The sequence below is a fragment of the Trachypithecus francoisi genome, unplaced genomic scaffold (assembly GCF_009764315.1).
Source record: "Trachypithecus francoisi isolate TF-2019V2 unplaced genomic scaffold, Tfra_2.0 Lachesis_group1, whole genome shotgun sequence".
NCBI classification, from domain to species: domain Eukaryota; kingdom Metazoa; phylum Chordata; class Mammalia; order Primates; family Cercopithecidae; genus Trachypithecus; species Trachypithecus francoisi.
The window spans coordinates 48049643-48067420 of NW_022681454.1; the positions used below are offsets into that span (position 1 = coordinate 48049643).

At 39.3% G+C, this 17778-nt stretch overlaps 1 protein-coding gene across 3 annotated transcripts in view; it reads left to right on the forward strand.

The window, feature by feature from the left end:
* Positions 1–17778, forward strand: part of WDFY3 (WD repeat and FYVE domain containing 3) — a 316077-nt gene continuing 298299 nt past the window's right edge. For 2 of the 3 annotated variants that reach the window (XM_033214191.1, XM_033214194.1), the window contains exon 1: positions 13–140. The gene's annotated coding sequence lies outside the window, so the exon portion shown is untranslated. Of the gene's footprint in view, positions 141–17778 lie in introns of all 3 variants that reach the window. The other variant, XM_033214193.1, reaches the window with a different exon arrangement.

Consider the following 17778-nt stretch of genomic DNA (forward strand, 5'->3'; position numbering starts at 1 on the left):
CGCGGGGCTCCTGGGCCCCGCCGCGGACGTCGCGCCGGTCGCCCATTCCCCGTAGCCCGTGCGTCCCCGGCGCGGAGCCCCGGCCCGCCGGGGTCCCGGCTCCCGGGCCCGGCCCGCCCGCGCCCTCCGCCGGCCCTCAGGTGAGTGCCCCCGCCATCCTCCCCGCCCCCCGCGCTCCCGGAGAGGCGGCGCAGCCTCGGCCCGGCGCGCCCGGCCGCTTTGTTCGTGCGGGGCGGAGGCGCTGCCCACTCGCGGCCCTGCGCCCGCTCCCCCTAGGGACAGGCCGCGGCCCAGCTGCTGTCCTCCCCAGGGTCCGCCTTGGCCGGGAGCCGCCGCCGCCGCCGCCGCCGGGGTTGGCGGCCTGGCCGGAGTCCTCTGCTGCGGCCTGGGGAGGGCGCCGTCGCGATCGAGTCGGGTTTGGGGTCGGGGTCACGGGCGGCGGGCTGAGCGGAGCGGAACCGGAATATTTCGGGGGATAGGGGAGGAGAGGGCTGGACGTTACCTCTGGGAAGCAGTGGGGGCGTAACCTGGCGGCCCTGGCTCGCAGGGGTAGGGGATCAGGCCCTGGTCCCCGCTCTGCATCCCGCGGGGTATCAGCTCCCGGAGCCCCCCCCGCACCGGACGCAGCCGAGCGCGGCCTCCATCCCTCGGGCGCTGTCTCCAGGGCTTCGGGCCTCTCCCCCTACGCCCTATGCTGGAAGCCTTTCGACTATGGAAGGAACCAAAGATGCTCCAGTTCTCTTGTACTGGGGATGTGGTGGCATCTCAAACATTCACAGTTATGGCGGGATTTAAAAAGCAGATGTGACCTTTCCGACCAAAGGCCATCTGGCTAGTGTTTGAGCCTCAGGTGCAGTTTTTCGTTGAGTTTTACCATTTAATTCTGCGATCTGCAACATCAGGTCTTCCTTTCACAGAAACAATGTGATACAACCAGATTGAAAGGATATTTACTGCATATGTGAACCCTTGCATGGACTTCCAGTACCTTAAAAATGGTTAAGTGTTTTCTGTGGGAAAATGGTGCTCATGCATACAAAAAACTATTTTGGTTCAGTAATGGTTGCCAACTGGTTTACTATGTAGTTTGAAAACCAAACAATTAAAAAGGAAAAACAAAACCCTATTATTTGGGCGTTTTAAATAGTGGCATATTTCCAGGTTGCTATTTGGTAGCAGGTTGAGAACAACTGGCTTCCACTATCAGGCGACATAACAAACATAACATAAAATAGAACCAAAAATATGCTAGTTTGTAGTAAAATATGTTGTATTAGTACGTAAGTCTAGTAAAAAATCCCACTTAAAAAGAAATAAAACTTTATCATGAGACTCTTAATATATATTATATTAGAATTGAGAACTCTTCCTGCAATATTTGAACAATAGTAGAGTATGTTAACACTTTGAACCATTCTATCTCAAGCTGCGAGAAAGGTAGGTTTCTGCTCCTAGTTTCTTTCCATGAGTTAAAATGGATTCATCTGAAATATATGCATGCTTTTGGTGGGGCACAGTGGGTCATGCCTGTCATCCCAGCACTTTGGGAGGCCAAGGCTGGGGGATGACTTGAGGCCAGGAGTTAGAGACCAGCCTGAGCAACATAGAGAAAACAATTTTTTTAAAGAAAAAAAAGTTTCTAAAAATTTATATCCCCTCCAAAAAGGAGGGATAATTAGAAAATACGATGTTCTACTCTTGCAAAATCTGTTTTTAAAAAAGTAAATGACAGTCTAATATTTCAATATTAGTTGGGTTCTCTACTTTGAAGAGATTCTTAAATTCCACTGCTCAACTTTGCAATTTTAAAAGTTTACATCAGTTGTTCTTAATTACTTTCTTTCTTTCTTTTTTTAGAGATAGGGTCTTGCCCTGTCACCCAGGCTGGGGTGTAGTGGCATGATCACGGTTCACTGCAGCCTTGAACTTCTGGGCCCAAGTGATCCCTCCACCACAGCCTCCCAAGAAGTTAGGACTACATGTGCATGCCACCATGCCTGTCTGATTTTTGTATTTTTTGTAGAGACGGGGTTTCACCGTGTTAGCCAGGATGGTCTCGATCTCCTGACCTCGTGATCCGCCCGTCTCGGCCTCCCTAAATGCTGGGATTACAGGCATAAGCCACCATGCCCTGCTTCTTTCTTAATTTCATGCATATGCTTCTGAGGGTCCTTGGCTCACCAGAAATCATATGCAGAATATAGCATATATTTGCATTTTTCCTAGATGAAGAGTCTGTGTGGTGATCGCATTCTCAAAAGGATATGGCTCTGTAAAAGATTATGAACTTCTAGATATAAAATTAAAGGATAAATATTCCATATTTGGAAAGCTAAAATTTTTAAATTACATTTGATGATTTATGTCTTTCATTTCTGATTATGCCCAAGAAATGTTTGTGATTAAGAGTTCAGCACATAGATGTTGTTTCTTTTTTTTTTTTTTTTTTTTGAGACGGAGTCTCGCTCTGTCGCCCAGGCTGGAGTGCAGTGGCCGGATCTCAGCTCACTGCAAGCTCCACCTCCCGGGTTTACGCCATTCTCTCGCCTCAGCCTCCGAGTAGCTGGGACTACAGGCGCCCGCCATCTCGCCGGCTAATTTTTTGTATTTTTTTAGTAGAGACGGGGTTTCACCGTGTTAGCCAGGATGGTCTCGATCTCCTGACCTCGTGATCCGCCCGTCTCGGCCTCCCAAAGTGCTGGGATTACAGGCTTGAGCCACCGCGCCCGGCCCCTAGATGTTGTTTCTAACACATTCTCATTGAAATCGAAGGAAAATATTAATCCCATTTTACAGATGGGGAAGTAGAACAAGTTGTTTTAAGGTCATGCAAACACTGGTGGGCCAACATGTGAACCCAGACTGTCTGAAGTCAGAGCCAGCATTCATAACCAGGGTATACTAGACTTTGATCGGTAATACCATTTGATTGATGTAAAAATAAGTAATTGATGTTTTAGTTAGAATTGCAAAGTATATCTGAGATTATCATAGCATGCAATATCATGAGATTTTAGAGCCCTGGACTCCCAGTATGAAGAGATTTTAATGATACTAACCTCATGTTAATGACACTAGTCTGAAATCACACCCGAAGTAGGGTCATTTCTACAGCATCCTTGGCAGGATCATCCACCTCTGATTTTAGTCTTTCCTATGATTACAAGTTTCCCCCCTTCTTTTTTTTCTTGACCTTTTTTTTTTTTTTTTCCCCTCTCTTTTGAGACGGGGTCTTGCTGTGTCGCCCACGCTGGAGTGCAGTGGCATGATCTGGGCTCACTGCAACCTCTGCCTCCCAGGTTCAAGAGATTGTTGTGCCTCAGTCACCCAAGTGGCTGGGACTATAGACCCTGGCCACCATGGCTGGCTAATTTTTGTATTTTTAGTGGAGACAGGGTTTTACCCTGTTGGCCAAGCTAGTCTCGAACTCCTGAGCTCAAGTGATCTGCCTGCCTCTGCCTCCCAAAATGCTGGGATTACAGGCTTGAGCCACCGTGCCAGTCCTTTCCTTTTTCTTCTAACATTTTAAATCTATATTTCTGTGTGTATCAAGTCAAAATCTGCCTTCCTGATATTTACACTGATAAATCCAGTTCCCCCTTGGTGTGTGTGGTGTATTTATCATCCATGAAATGATTAAGAAATAAATGACGACCGGGCATGGTGGCTCTCACCTATAATCCCAGCACTTGGAGAGGCCGAGGCTGGTGGATCACCTGAGGTCAGGAGTTTGAGACCAGCCTGGCCAATATGGTGAAACCCCATCTCTACTAAAAATACAAAAATTAGCTTGGCATGGTGGTGTGCACCTGTAGTTCCAGCTGCTCAGGAGGCTGAGGCAGGAGAATCTCTTGAACCGGGGAGGTAAAGGTTGCAGTGAGCTGAGATCGCACCACTGCACTCCAACCTGGGTGACAAGAGCGAGACTCCAACTCAAAAAAGAAAAGAAAAAAAAAAAAAGAAGAAGAAATGGCTTCTACTTTAATGTTTTAATGTTTATTGAAGCATAATTTACATGTAGTAAAAGTAAAAGTTTAACAAATGTCTATAATTGGATAGTCCCCACCACAGTCAAGACATAAAGGATGTTTCCATTACTTTAAAAAGTTCACTCATGTCCCGTCATGAGTCAGTGCTTTCCCTCTACACCCCCAGCCCCTGAAAACCATTAATTTAATTGATGCTCTTAAAGTTTTATCTGGTCTAGCATATATAAATGGAATTATACATTAGGTAGCCTTTCGTATTCTCTTGCACTTAGCATAATGCTTGATATTTATTAAGTTGTTACATGTATCAGTAGTTTGTTCAGTGATGTGCTGGGAAATGTTTTAACAACATGCTCTTCAGAAAAAAAAAAAAGAATCCCTGATTTGTGGCATTTGCTAATCATTGTAGTGTAAACACTCTCACTGTGGCCTAAATTAAGCTATCAGCTCATAGAATTCCTGAAAATTTAACAATGGGCTCCCATGAGCTGGTACCAGCCAGCTCCAGCACAGTTCCTGTTTTTGTTGAGTAACATGGTTTTACAGGAGGGCAACCCAATTTGTTCATCTATTCCTAAACTGATGGATATTTGAGTTGTTTCTAGTGTTGGTCAAATATGAATAAAGCTGCTATAAACATTTGCATACAGGTCTATGTGAGGGACAAAAATGTTCAGTTTTCTTGAGTTAATACCTGGGAGTGGGATTTTTGGGTCCTAGGATAAGTGTGTATTTATTAATATCAGTGACTTTTTTATTGAACTACTGAATTGTTTTCCTAAATGGTGATATCATCTTACATTCCTACAGCAATATCTGAGAGTTTCAGTTGCTTTGCATCTTTGTCAGCACTTGATATTGTCAGTTATTAAAACTTTAGCCACTTATTATGTGTGTAGTGATCTCCTTTAAATTTTTTTACTCTTATTTTCAGTAGTGTTTAGACTCAACATAGAAAGTTTATGATAGATGTTTCTAAAAAAATAATTTTCTTTAGCTTGGGCATCAGTTATGATCTCACTATGAAGGCTGCAGCCTTTGAAGGCTGTTTGTTGAGTTTTTACTGTGCACTCACCTTCCATGTTGTGAAAATTACTTTTGGTAAAGGCATCATCATTAGGGAATTATTCTAATGCTTAGCTGTTAATAATTTTTAAAATGAACTGTTTTAAATAGGTAGATAAAGCTATGTTTAAAAAATTAGAATTAAGAAATTTATCATAAAGAATTTTTTTTTTCAATTTTTACTTGGACTTCAAGGGAAAAAAAGATTCTTTGTGGCTCCCCGTATGCCAACACTTTGCTTTGATAGGATTTCACCAAGTTCTATAAACTCATTGAATTGTTTTTTATTTTAAAATCTTGAGGACTGTTAAGTTAGTTACTACTCCTTCTGAAACCACAGTATCAAAATCTATTTTTTTTGAGACAGAGTCTTGCTTTTGTCGCCCAGGCTGGAGTGCTGTGGCATGATCTCGGCTCACTGCAGCCTCCACCTCTCGGGTTCAAGCGAGTCTCCTACCTCAGCCACCTGAGTAGCTGGAATTACAGGCATCCGCCACCATGCCTAGCTAATTTTTGTATTTTTAGTAGAGACAGGGTTTCACCATGTTAGGCAGGCTGGTCTCGAATTCCTGACCTTGTGATCCGCCCTCCTCAGCCTTCCAAAATGCTGGGATTACTGTGCCTGGTCAAAATCTGTCTTTGAAATTTCATAGTTTTAATGTGGACAAATGATTAAATTACATATACCTCATATCAACATTTAATTTGCAAATAGTAAAATGCTGGGTTGCCCCGTTGGAATAAGATATCATTCATTCAGAAGGTGATATGAAATAAAACCCTTAGAAGAGTAACCTGCCAGGTGCGGTGGCTCATATCTGTAATCCCAGCACTTTGGGAAGCCAAGGTGGGTGAATTGCTTGAGCTCAGGAATTCGAGACCAGCCTGGGCAACATAGTGAGACCCCTTCTCTTTTTTAAAATAAGAAGAGTAACCTTGTAAAAGACATAGTCATGTTAGATTGTAAATAAGGATAGCTGTATTCACAGTTTGAGTACCCTGTAATAATGAAAGATGCTTGTTTAAACATCTCAACAGTTCTCACAAAAAATGGATAATTTGTTCGGTCATTGATTCATACATTTGTTCATATACATGCACAAATATCTTGTGCATGTAGGATTCAAGGTCCTTATCATGTTAGAGCTTACAGTTGAGTAGAAGAGACTGTTGAACAGGGTATCACATACGTGAGGTGTGGGTGCTGTAGGTAGGTACATATGGTGTGGAGGTGGGGTGGGCATGAAACTCAAAGTTTGGCAGGACTTCCAGGAGGAAGCATTGTCTTCATTGAGAAATCTGGAGATTGAGTAGTTAGGGGAAGTGGCTGTGTAGCATTAATAGAATGTACAGTTATTCAGAGATGAGAGAAAATGCGAATAGTAAACATATCAGGAATATTGTTTTCAAATAACAGGTCTCTAAAGCCTACATTTCTTGCCCCTACCCAGTCTCAGTTGTAATTAGGAAGGTTAATGGGAAGTAAAACTGGTAAAAACCGAAAAAGCAAACATTTACTATATTATTGAGGTATTTTTTGGTAGTTTGCTTACTTCTAACATTCGTAGACTGAAATAATTTGATCATATTATCTTTGAACTCATCCCCAGATCTTTTAAGAAGCATTAATATAGATAAGATTATAGCATTCTTTTTTAACATTTAGGCTAATTCTCATCTAATACTGTAATGTTTATACATAATTAAGTGTATTTGATTTTTATTGCTGCCATGAAGTTCATTAAGTTTTGTTTGTGTGACAAGTATTAATGACATCTGAACCACTGATTTTATGCTGGGATATGTCCAACTGCTAGTTTAGACATATATGCTGAGATACTTACACAGGCATGTCAACCTCAACATGGCCCAAATGTAACTCATAATCTTTCTCCCAAAATATATTTTCTTCTCCCATCTTCTCAGCTTAAGTAAATGCTGTTAGCACCTGTTCTATCAGTAGATTGAGATTGGCAGTCATCATACACTCCTCAGTCTTCCTTATGTCTCACATTTACTTAAGCATCAGGTCCAGTTGTTTTTTAAATCTTGTAAATGTTTGTCCTTTTCAACATCCACCTGCTAGAAGACAATTTTGGGGCCTGTATTTCCCTGTTGAAGTATTTGAGAGGTCTTTTAAATATTCTTAACTTCAGTCTCACGTCTTCTCATAATTACCCTCACACCCTTTCCAAAATGAATTGTTTTTTCTTTGTTTTAATTTTTTAAAATGTGAAATTGTGGTCTTTCCAGTATACCACCTTTTTTTTTCTGCTTAAAATTCTTGAATATGTCTTAAGTCATTATCAAAGAGGCACTAAAACATGGGGTTGTAATCTATAAAAAGCTCTTTGTAACCTGACTCCGGCTTCTGCAGTCTCATCTCTGACAGCCATTCATTTGTGCATTTTTTATAAAAAGACTTAAGTGTCTGCTGTCTGTTAGGCACGGTGCTAGGTGATAGAGCTATATCAAGGAGCTTAAATTCTAGTGGCGAGGGGGATAGATAACAAGTATTTGTGTTGTTAATTGTACTATCAATAACTGTCAGTTATTATAGTACATAGTGTATTATATACTATATTATATTATTATAGTATAGTTGTCAGTGACATCATACCATCATCGTGGTGCTAAAGTATGGGATTGCCATTTGTAGAGGTCTGGATCAGAAGGCCTCTCTGTAAAGGTCCATTTGAAGAGATTTGAGGCAGCCGAGGGAGTGAGAATTGTAGGACTGAGAGAAGAGCAAGTGCCGAGGCTCTGAAGCAGTAGAGTGCTTGGCATATTCACAGAACAATAAGGGGTTGACTGAAGGAGGTGAACCATGAGGTCAGGGTGGTGGAGGTGTCATTAGTCTTGGGTAGACCAGTGTTAGGACTTTGACTTCTGAGCTCAGTTGTTTGAGCCTAGATTGCATCCTCTGCATGGCAGAGATACATTCCTGTCTCCTACTTGAAGCTTTTGAAGTATGCCGTGCTCTCCTGCCCCTGAGCCTTTCTTTCTACCTGGAATAGTGCTTAGGTTGTCCCTCCTGGATGTTCCCTTAGCACTTTTGGTTGTACTCCTATTATGAAACTTAATAGCTGGTTTAAAAAAAGTCTGAATTTTTATTTCATTGAATTAATGTTCGTTGAATTGTAGAACTGCTTAAACATAGGATTAATCACTGAAAACTGGGTAGGAGATGCCAACCACATTGCATAGCAACTGCTAGCTCATGTGGACATGGAATCTGTTTTGCTGACCACTGCACATTTAGTGCTGGTGCAATGAGCTATACACAGTAGGTGCTCAGTAAATACTTGGTAAATGATTGAGTGCACATTGCTGTGCCAGCCTCTGCCTTTTCCACTGCTTCCCTGAAACCCATGGGTTAAATGAACCCAAAATCCCTAAACGTTTCCTGACAGCCTTATCTTTCCACTAATCTTATGGGTGAGAAATGCCACATACCTAGAGATGCATTCTTTCACCATAAATAAATGTAGTAATAAAGAAATACAGTAGCAAAGAAATGTGGAAATAATTTATCTCGAAGTTAAATAAATAAAGTTCATTGCAGAATGTTTTGACTCATTCGTACTTCTGTTTTTCTTTCTTTGGTTGGAATTTTTTCAGGTTAATTTATTACTTGGCCCCCAAATCTTGAATAACTATAACACTAATAGATCTAGAATATCAGTTCTATAAACAACTGAAACTTGAGTCTTGCAGAATGTGAAAAGCCCAGCACCAGAAAAAAAGTTAATGATATTTCTTCATGTGTTTCATTTGGTTGAACAAGGAATTACTAGTTGATTTATTCACTTGACTGCACTGGTGCAGGGCTGTGGGATTTTTGAGTCTAAAAGTATCAGGCCTTACCACGTACCTTTCAGGGACCCGTGGGACATCTAGGTATTAGGGTCATAAAACTGTGACCATTAACTCCAGATTCCCCAGTTTTTGTCGCAGGCTTCCATGTCCTGTCTGACCCCATTACCTTCACGTCTTTGAACCTTCAGAGGAGGGACATTGAGATATCTCAAGTACTGTATCTGCAGAAAATGTAAGACTTGAGGCAAAACTTTAAAGCAATGTCTGTTAGTGATACAAGTCACTTACCCCTCATTTTGTTTAATCAAAAATTACTGTGTCCAATAGATTGTATATAATAGAAGATAAAATATTGGATTATTGATCTTCCATAGTGTTATAGTCCATTGTGAGAAGTCTCATTATGATATACCTTGTAGTTTTTTTTTTTTTTTGGTATATGAAATACTTTTTATCTCTTAGCCCACTTAATGCAGGCACTATATATATTTTGACCAACTAGACTAATTTCACTTAAGTGCTGAGATTTTGTTTTCAGTTTGGGGTTTTGTTGCTGTTTTAATGCTTATGCCTGAGTTGGGCCTTGGTTTTATATCTCTATAAAGTGGTCTCACTATTAAATAAGCACTTTAGTTTTCTCAGCCCCAGGAAAATTATTAATGATTTTCTTAGGTCTGTGTTTTCATCCATAAAGGTTATTTTTTAAAAAGAAAAAACTTTCTTCACCTGCTTCTATTCATGTATTAGTATATTTGTGTATAATATATGATTTAGCTTAATATATCATCATTTTGTGATATTTCACAAAATAACACCATGGTTATCAAGTGCTGCAGTAATTGAGCAAGCTCAAGGCTTGGAGGTGTTTGGAGACAATGCTTTTTATCATTATGCTGATCCAGTAGCAGGTACTTGTAAGCCTTAAAAAAACTGAAACCCTACTTAGTAAAGAGAACTGACATACGTGGTACTATAATAATATATTTTGATGAGGTTGCAAGCTTGGATTGGAAACTTTGTATCAACTAGGTATGTGTGAAGCCACAGTGGATTTAAAGTATTATATTTGGAAGTTTAGAGAACTACTAAATGAGTGAGGATTTTAAAAAGTAATTACAGTTGTTTCATTCTTTTGTGAATGGCCTAATCTCTTTAAAGTATTCATCACTACTACCTATAAAAGATTAGTGCCTATTGATAACAGCACTTCAGAGGCCCAGAAATTAAGACTCTTGTTCTTCCCCTGCTGGTAGAGAGTTGTGTCTTTGGGTAGGACCCATAGCCTGTCTGGCCTCTGGTTCTTCATGCATTGGCTGTCCTTTCCCCTGTGGGTCATTGAAATAATTGCGATCATTGAGTTCTGACATGTATTCTTTCAGTTTTCTTTAGTTTCTTAAGCCCTTAGTACCTGTGTTACGAGTGGAGATCATGTGACGGTGATTTTTGACATGTTGTAATTGGTATGTTGTCAACACTTGATGAATCAACTGCCCAGCCGATTAATACCAAGCCCAGCTTCCTCTTCCTGTATGGTGTTTCTTCCTAGCATGTTTCCTTCTGTTCTCCAGCCAGTGTGGGCTTAAAGGAGGCCAACTTATTTAATATTAGCCTAAGGAAAATAGAAATTTGATGCATAGCTGTTATTTGGTCCATTAAAAAATTATGCCAAAATTATTTTGTGTTACGTCCTATTTTTTTCAAGGGACAACTGATTTGTTTATCTACACATTAACAAGTAGTTTTATTGACTTGCTTTGAGTAAAACATCCACACACATAAATTTCACTTTATAAGTTGAATAACTCAGAAGATGATTAATTATCGTGCCTGGGATTCAACACTTTAAATAGAATTTCCACAAGTATTTTCTCAAAATATTTGTTACTTAGTACATGTTAAATATTTGAGTTTAGAAAAACAATTTAATTTACCTGTTTTAATTTCTGCAACACTTATTAAAGATACATTACCTTATTGGTTTTTTTAATTTTTAATTTTGAAGTAATTATAAACTTGGGAAGTTGCAAAAATAGCGTAGCGCTCCATGTACTCTTCACCTATCTTTCTTTCCCCATTAATAATATCTTATAACTATAGTACAATAACTGATTTATATTTTATTACTGAAAGCATAGTGACCTGATTTTGAAAAATATTGGAAAATACAAGAATGTTGGTATTTTTGTCCTCTTCAGAGGGTGAAGATGTTCATGTATACAAATTCAGATTTGTACCTTATGTCTGTAGGCAGCAGGCCCAGGGAATGTTTCTTCCCTGCATTTCCTATAAGAAGAGCAATAGGTAACTAGACAAATGGCTGATTATTTCCACAGGATAATTCAGTCACAGCCTTAGATATAGTCATGTAAAAATTTTAATTACATGGCATTCTTCTTAATTCCTCTTTACTGTTCTTCTTTATTTAGGCACTACTATATTTGCTTACTGGGAGCTTCCGCTCTCTTTTTTTTTTTTTTTTTGAAACAGAGTTCGTTCCATCGCCCAAACTGGAGTGCAGTGCCACAATCTTGGCTCATTGCAACCTCCACCCCCTTGGTTCAAGTGATTCTCCTGCCTCAGCCTCCTGAATAGCTAAGACTACAGGCCCGTCACCGTGCCTGGCTAATTTTTGTATTTTTTGCAAAGATGGAGTTTTGCCATATTGGTCAGGCTGGTCTTCAACTCCTGAGCTCAAGTGATCCACCTGCTTCAGCCTCCCACAGTGCCAGAATTACAGGAGCCAGCCACCCTGCCTGGTCACTGGGAACTTTCTTAACATGTAACAAATAAAGCAAGAAATATTGAGCAGTTAGCCAAAGATTATTTATTAAGTATCTGCTGTTACTGTGCTGATTCTAAAGAGATTTTGGAAAAGTTAATAGTGCAGCTAAATAAGCAGCTATAGAACATTACTAGACATTGTATCATATATTTCAGCAAATTTTATTTTCTCTCTAGACACATAATGTAGGAATATGATTGACTTTCGGTAAACATTTGTTGAGTGAATAAATGTAAATAGACAGTAAACATGTTGTCAGAAAATTAGGAAAATATTCACTGTTACTCTGAGGAACTCTAAGACTGTTTACTAAAAATGAAAGAACGATAATATGTGTTTTATTATGTTTCTTTTTTCTGTTCACCGTAGAAATCCCTACGAATTTATAGATAAATTTATAGTCAGATTTATTTGATTAAAACCTGGAGTCTTTTTGAGTCTTTTTGACCCTACAGTCCAAGTTCTTTCCCCATGACATTACCCGTTAAAACACAGTATTAGGTGATTTAGATGATAAATGCCATAGTTGAGTAAATAAGTGTGAAATAAAAATAAACTCTGTATCAGTTATTTGTAGAACAATCATTGTGTGTTGATTGCTTAGTAATTTTATTTAGCTTGATTTATTTGTGTAATGAGTAGGGACTAAATTAGATCAAGTATCAGGGATTAAACTTGCTACCTGGGAACTTAGTTCTTATTTCCCAAAATGATGATCCAATGTAAATAGACTCTCAAGTGGTGTTATGATATATAATAATAATTCTATAAGCTTTTTTTCCTAAAGATGATAACATACTTCATTGTGATTGTGCTGGGTGTCATGGGTACTATGCCTGGCTGCTTTACGCAAGGGTAGTTTTGCCCTCAATAGCTTTATAACCGTGGAGATAAGATAGATAGATACATAATCGAAAGGTATTTGATGAGTCTGAGAGGTACAGAAGTGCTGTGGACACTTAATGGGTAGAAAGATTGTTTTTGGTTGAACTGATTAAGAGAACCCTAAGGTACAGTGTTTGATCTGAGTATCAGGGGGATTGATCGAATTTCCTTGGTGGGAATTGTGAAATTTATTTATATCAAAATTATAGGACATATAAAATTAATAGATTTCACTGTCAGTGAATCAGAACAGGTTTCTTGGGGAAAAATATTCACCCAAATATAATATTTAAGTAAAGAAGAAAAGGATTAGGAATAATGTAAGATACTTAGGAAAAAAAATACTTATAATATGAAAATCGTACTCTTGCTCCTGAAGCATTTTACAACTAGGTCATCATAAAAATTGTACTAAGTATGACTTTCCTACCATGTATTCTTTTTTAAAAAAATACATTTCATTGTATATATTTAAGATATTCATATGATGTTATGAGATAACATAAATAGTAAAATGTTTAGAATGCTGAAACAAATGAACATATCTATCATCTCACATAGTTACGCATTTTTTCCCGTGTCAAGAGCAGCTGTGACCTGCTCATTATGCAAAAATCCTGAATACAATACATTGTCAGTTAACGAGATCTTTAGATTTGTTCATCCTGCATATATACTATTTTGTATCGTTTGAGACACCTCTCCCATTTCCTCCCCGCAACCCTGACCCTCATAACTAGTTTTATTCCCTATCTCTGTGAATATTTGACTTTTTTTTTTTTTGATACCAGATATAAGTGAGATATGCAATATTTTTCTTTTGGTGTCTGGTTTATTTCACACAGTGAAATATCCTGCAGGTCAGCTCATGTTGTGGCAAATGACAACATCCCCTCCTTTTGTTTTTAAGGCTGAATAATATTCCATTTTTTATATATACACCATAGTTTCTTTATCCATTTGATAGTTGAGGGATACCAAGGTTGTTTCCATACTTTGGCCATAATGAATAATGCTGCAGTGAACATGAGGAATGCATCTATTAGAGGCGGTGATTTCATTTCCTTTGTGTATACACCCAGAAGAAGGGTTGTTGGGTTACAGGTAATTCTAGTTTTAATTTCTTTTTTTTTTTTTTTTTTTTTTGTTGAGACGGAGTCTCGCTCTGTCGCCCAGGCTGGAGTGCAGTGGCCGGATCTCAGCTCACTGCAAGCTCCGCCTCCCGGGTTTACGCCATTCTCCTGCCTCAGCCTCCCGAGAAGCTGGGACTACAGGCGCCCGCCACCTCGCCCGGCTAGTTTTTTGTATTTTTAGTAGAGACGGGGTTTCACTGTGTTCGCCAGGATGGTCTCGATCTCCTGACCTCGTGATCCGCCCGTCTCGGCCTCCCAAAGTGCTGGGATTACAGGCTTGAGCCACCGCGCCCGGCCTAGTTTTAATTTCTTTAGGACCCTCCATACTATTTTCTATAATGGCTGCACCAATCTACCATGTATGCTTTTTAAGTTTGATCTGCTACATTAATGACAGATGTAATTTATATATTTTACTTAATTTGCTAAATCCAGAAATATGAGGTTTTCTGGTTTTTTTGGGGTCAGGATGAATATTGATTTATTTTTGCTGTTTTATTTTTTGAAGTTGCAGTGTTTAAATTATTTCTGAGTGGAATAGCATTGAAAAAAATTTCTTGATGTTGTGGAATTCAGCATTGCTGAGTGGTAGCTGTCAGTGGCAGGCTTTAAAGAATAAGCTGGAGGAAGAAGGGAAAGTAAGATGTTGGTGAATGGCAACATGATGAGAGAAAATAAAAGTCCTATATAAAGGGGTGTTGTTTTTGCCTCAGCTTATTCAGTATAGCAGATGGTACATTGTACCTGGTCAAACCTGAAGCATTCCTGAAAGCTAAATTCTTTGTCGAACCTATAGAGAGCAGAATATCTTTTGAATTTGCTTCAGTTATACAATAAATATTAATGAAAAATGGTGTCATACATTCTTTTATGTTCTCCACTTCTTTTTCCACAGAGACCTAGATTTATGTCTGAGTCACCAGAGTAAATAAATTCAGTGATTCCCAGCTTGTCTTAGGTTGCATAACCACCACATGGGTTGGCATAGGTGTTTTTACTTTCAGGAGGATGTGGGGAAGCCTATCAAGACATGGCAACTGCTGAAAATGCATGAAGGCCACTACTAACACTGACAGGTATTTGTGTGATTGGGGCAGGGCAGGGAAAAGTTGTACTGCATATCTTTTCTGAGGTGATAGTACTAGTGATCTCTATTCGTAGCTTGGGAAAGAGTATTGTGTCTTTCTTAGAAGGCTGAGTTTTCTTTCTCGTGGATTTTCATGCACTTTCAGTTTTCTCAGCTTGACTAAAACTTTCATAAAAAATGAACTACTTTTTGACTGTGGCTTGCCAATGTTGAAAGGTGTTTAAAAGTCTCCTCATATTCCAGCCTTTCTTCTTCCTCCTCTGCTTGTTGACACCCACTTTAGCACAGGGTTTAATAGTGGCTTTGCCTATCCCGATGTCACCTGGCAAAGCATCATTCCAGTCCAATGAAGATTTTGTTTGGCAAGCACTATTTTAATGGAAGAAGATTGGTTGCATTGCAGTATCTAATTGTTACTTTGGTCTTGTTATTTATCAAGCATGGCTTACGTTCACATCTGTGTGCTTTTTTGAGTTTTGTTAAAGTTTAGAAGTGATTTTACTACATAGCATGTGTGGCATGTTGTTGAGATACAGATATATATCATACTTCTGAGTAGCAGAAGTAAGTATTGTGCACAGGCTTTGAGTTAGATTTTTTATATTACATTATCTGTTATCATTTAAAGGATCAATACAAATTGTGTTTTTATTTAAAAATTTTAAAGATGGTAAAGTAGTTAAATTAGTAAAGACTGCTCTGCTCTGGCATCAGATAATCTGTTTTCTTCATGAGAGTTCAACTCACTGTGACTTCTGTTACAAAGGAAAGCATGTCTGAACAGCAGTTCTGAAGATTTTTGTATGTTCATGTTGATGGAAAAAAATATGATAAAAACAAACGAAGAAAATGGAAGATAAACATATTGACCAGTAACTCATTCCCAGATGCCTGAAATACGGGGAAGTCCTATTCAAATAAACAAGTAATAGAATGGATTTTTAAAAGATAAATATTAAGCATCCTGTGAGGCAAGGGTCATAGGAATATAAAATTAGAATAGAGGTAAATAATTGCCTGGTGAAAGGGAAAGAGCACATGAAATTAATCCCCAGTGTGAGATGCATTTTGCATTGTGTTTGTTAATGAATAGGGAGTAGTTTTTGGAAAAAGTGTGAGTTTCTTAGCACTTACATTACACTTTGTCTTCTTAGAGTAAGGCTCTCCCTAGTAATTGACATTCTGCAGTGATTGTATTACAGTATAAGCTGAGTACATTTGACACTTCTTTACTAACCATCTAAACTCTTGATTTACTTTTTCATTCAGCATGTTTATTCAGTGTCTACTTTGTGTGCTGAAACTATTTTGTTTTGGATGGAGTCTCCCTCTGTCGCCTAGGCTGGAGTGCAGTGACGCCATCTCTGCTCACTGCAACCTCCACCTCCTGGGTTCAAACGATTCTCTTGCCTCAGCCTCCTGAGTAGCTGGGACTACAGGTATGTGCCACCATGCTTGGCTAATTTTTTGTATTTTAATAGAGACGGGGTTTCACCGTGTTAGCCAGGATGGTCTCAATCTCCTGACTTCATGATCCACCCGCCTCGGCCTCCCAAAGTGCTGGGATTACAGGCATGAGCCACTGCACCCAGCTGAAACTATTAAGATGATGAGATGCTATTACTTCTTTCAGAGAGTTCATATACTAGTTTAGCCTATTTAAATAATGTAACCTTTTTTTTTATTAAACTTTAAGTTCTGGGATACATGTGCACAACGTGCAAGTTCATTACATAGGTATACATGTGTCATGGTGGTTTGCTGCACCTATCAACCTGCCATCTAGGTTTTAAGCCCCTCATGCATTAGGTATTTGTCCTAATGCTCTCCCTCCCCTTGCCCCCAACCCCCAGAGAGGTCCCGGTGTGTGATGTTCCCCTCCCTGTGTCCATGTATTCTCATTGTTCAACTCCCACTTATGAATGAGAACATGCGACATTTGGTTTTCTGTTCCTGTATTAGTTTGCTAAGAGTGATGTTTTCCAGCTTCATCCATGTCCCTGCAAAGCACATGAACTCATTCTTTTTTATGGCTGCTTAGTATTCCATGGTGTATATGTGCCACATTTTCTTTATTCAGTCTATCATCAATGGGCATTTGGGTTGGTTCCAAGTCTTTGCTATTGTGAATAGTGCTGCAGTAAATATCCACGAACAGCATCTGTTTTGAGATGTCATTGGCTTCCCACCTTAGCCACAGTATTTAGAATTCTTTATTATCTACTGCATTCATTCCTTCTGCAGTTCTGTTGGCTTATAAGGGGCCTGAGGTAAATATATATACTTTTGTTCTTGAATCTTCGGCTACTTGGTAAATTTTTAGTTAGGAATCAAGGTTGTAGAGAAAGCCAGCAGAGGAAACAACTTTAATGAAGGTGTAGTATTAATAACAAAACTAGATTTTGGAGAAAGTGATGGGAGTTCCATTTTTTGGCAGTAAAGAGAATTAGAAATTGAGTAAGTTTCATAGAGAAGAATTCAGCATTGATCAGAAGAGGCACTGAATTTTTTTTTTTTTTTTTTTTTAGACGGAGTCTTGCTCTGTCACCCAGGCTGGAGTGCAGGGGCGCGATCTCGGCTCACTGCAAGCTCCGCCTCCTGGGTTCACACCATTCTCCTGCTTCAGCCTCTGAAGTAACTGAGACTACAGGCGCCTGCCACCACCCCCAGCTAATTTTTTCTATTTTTAGTAGAAACGGGGTTTCACTGTGTTAGCCAGGATGGTCTTGATCTCCTGACCTCGTAATCTGCCCTCCTAGGCCTCCCAAAGTGCTGGGATTACAGACGTGAGCCACCGCGCCCGGCCAGAGGCGCTGATTTATGTGACCAGATATATATACTCTTTCATTGCTCTGATGTGCCTTAAGTTTTGCATTAAGAAATTGCTCCTAGAACTCTTGAGAATCAGATGGCCTTTTCAATATGCTATAATCTAGAACATATTTACAACATGTAATGTAGTCATTGTCATTTCTCCCTTTTTAAAAATTATCTGGTGATTGAAAAATAAATTTGGGC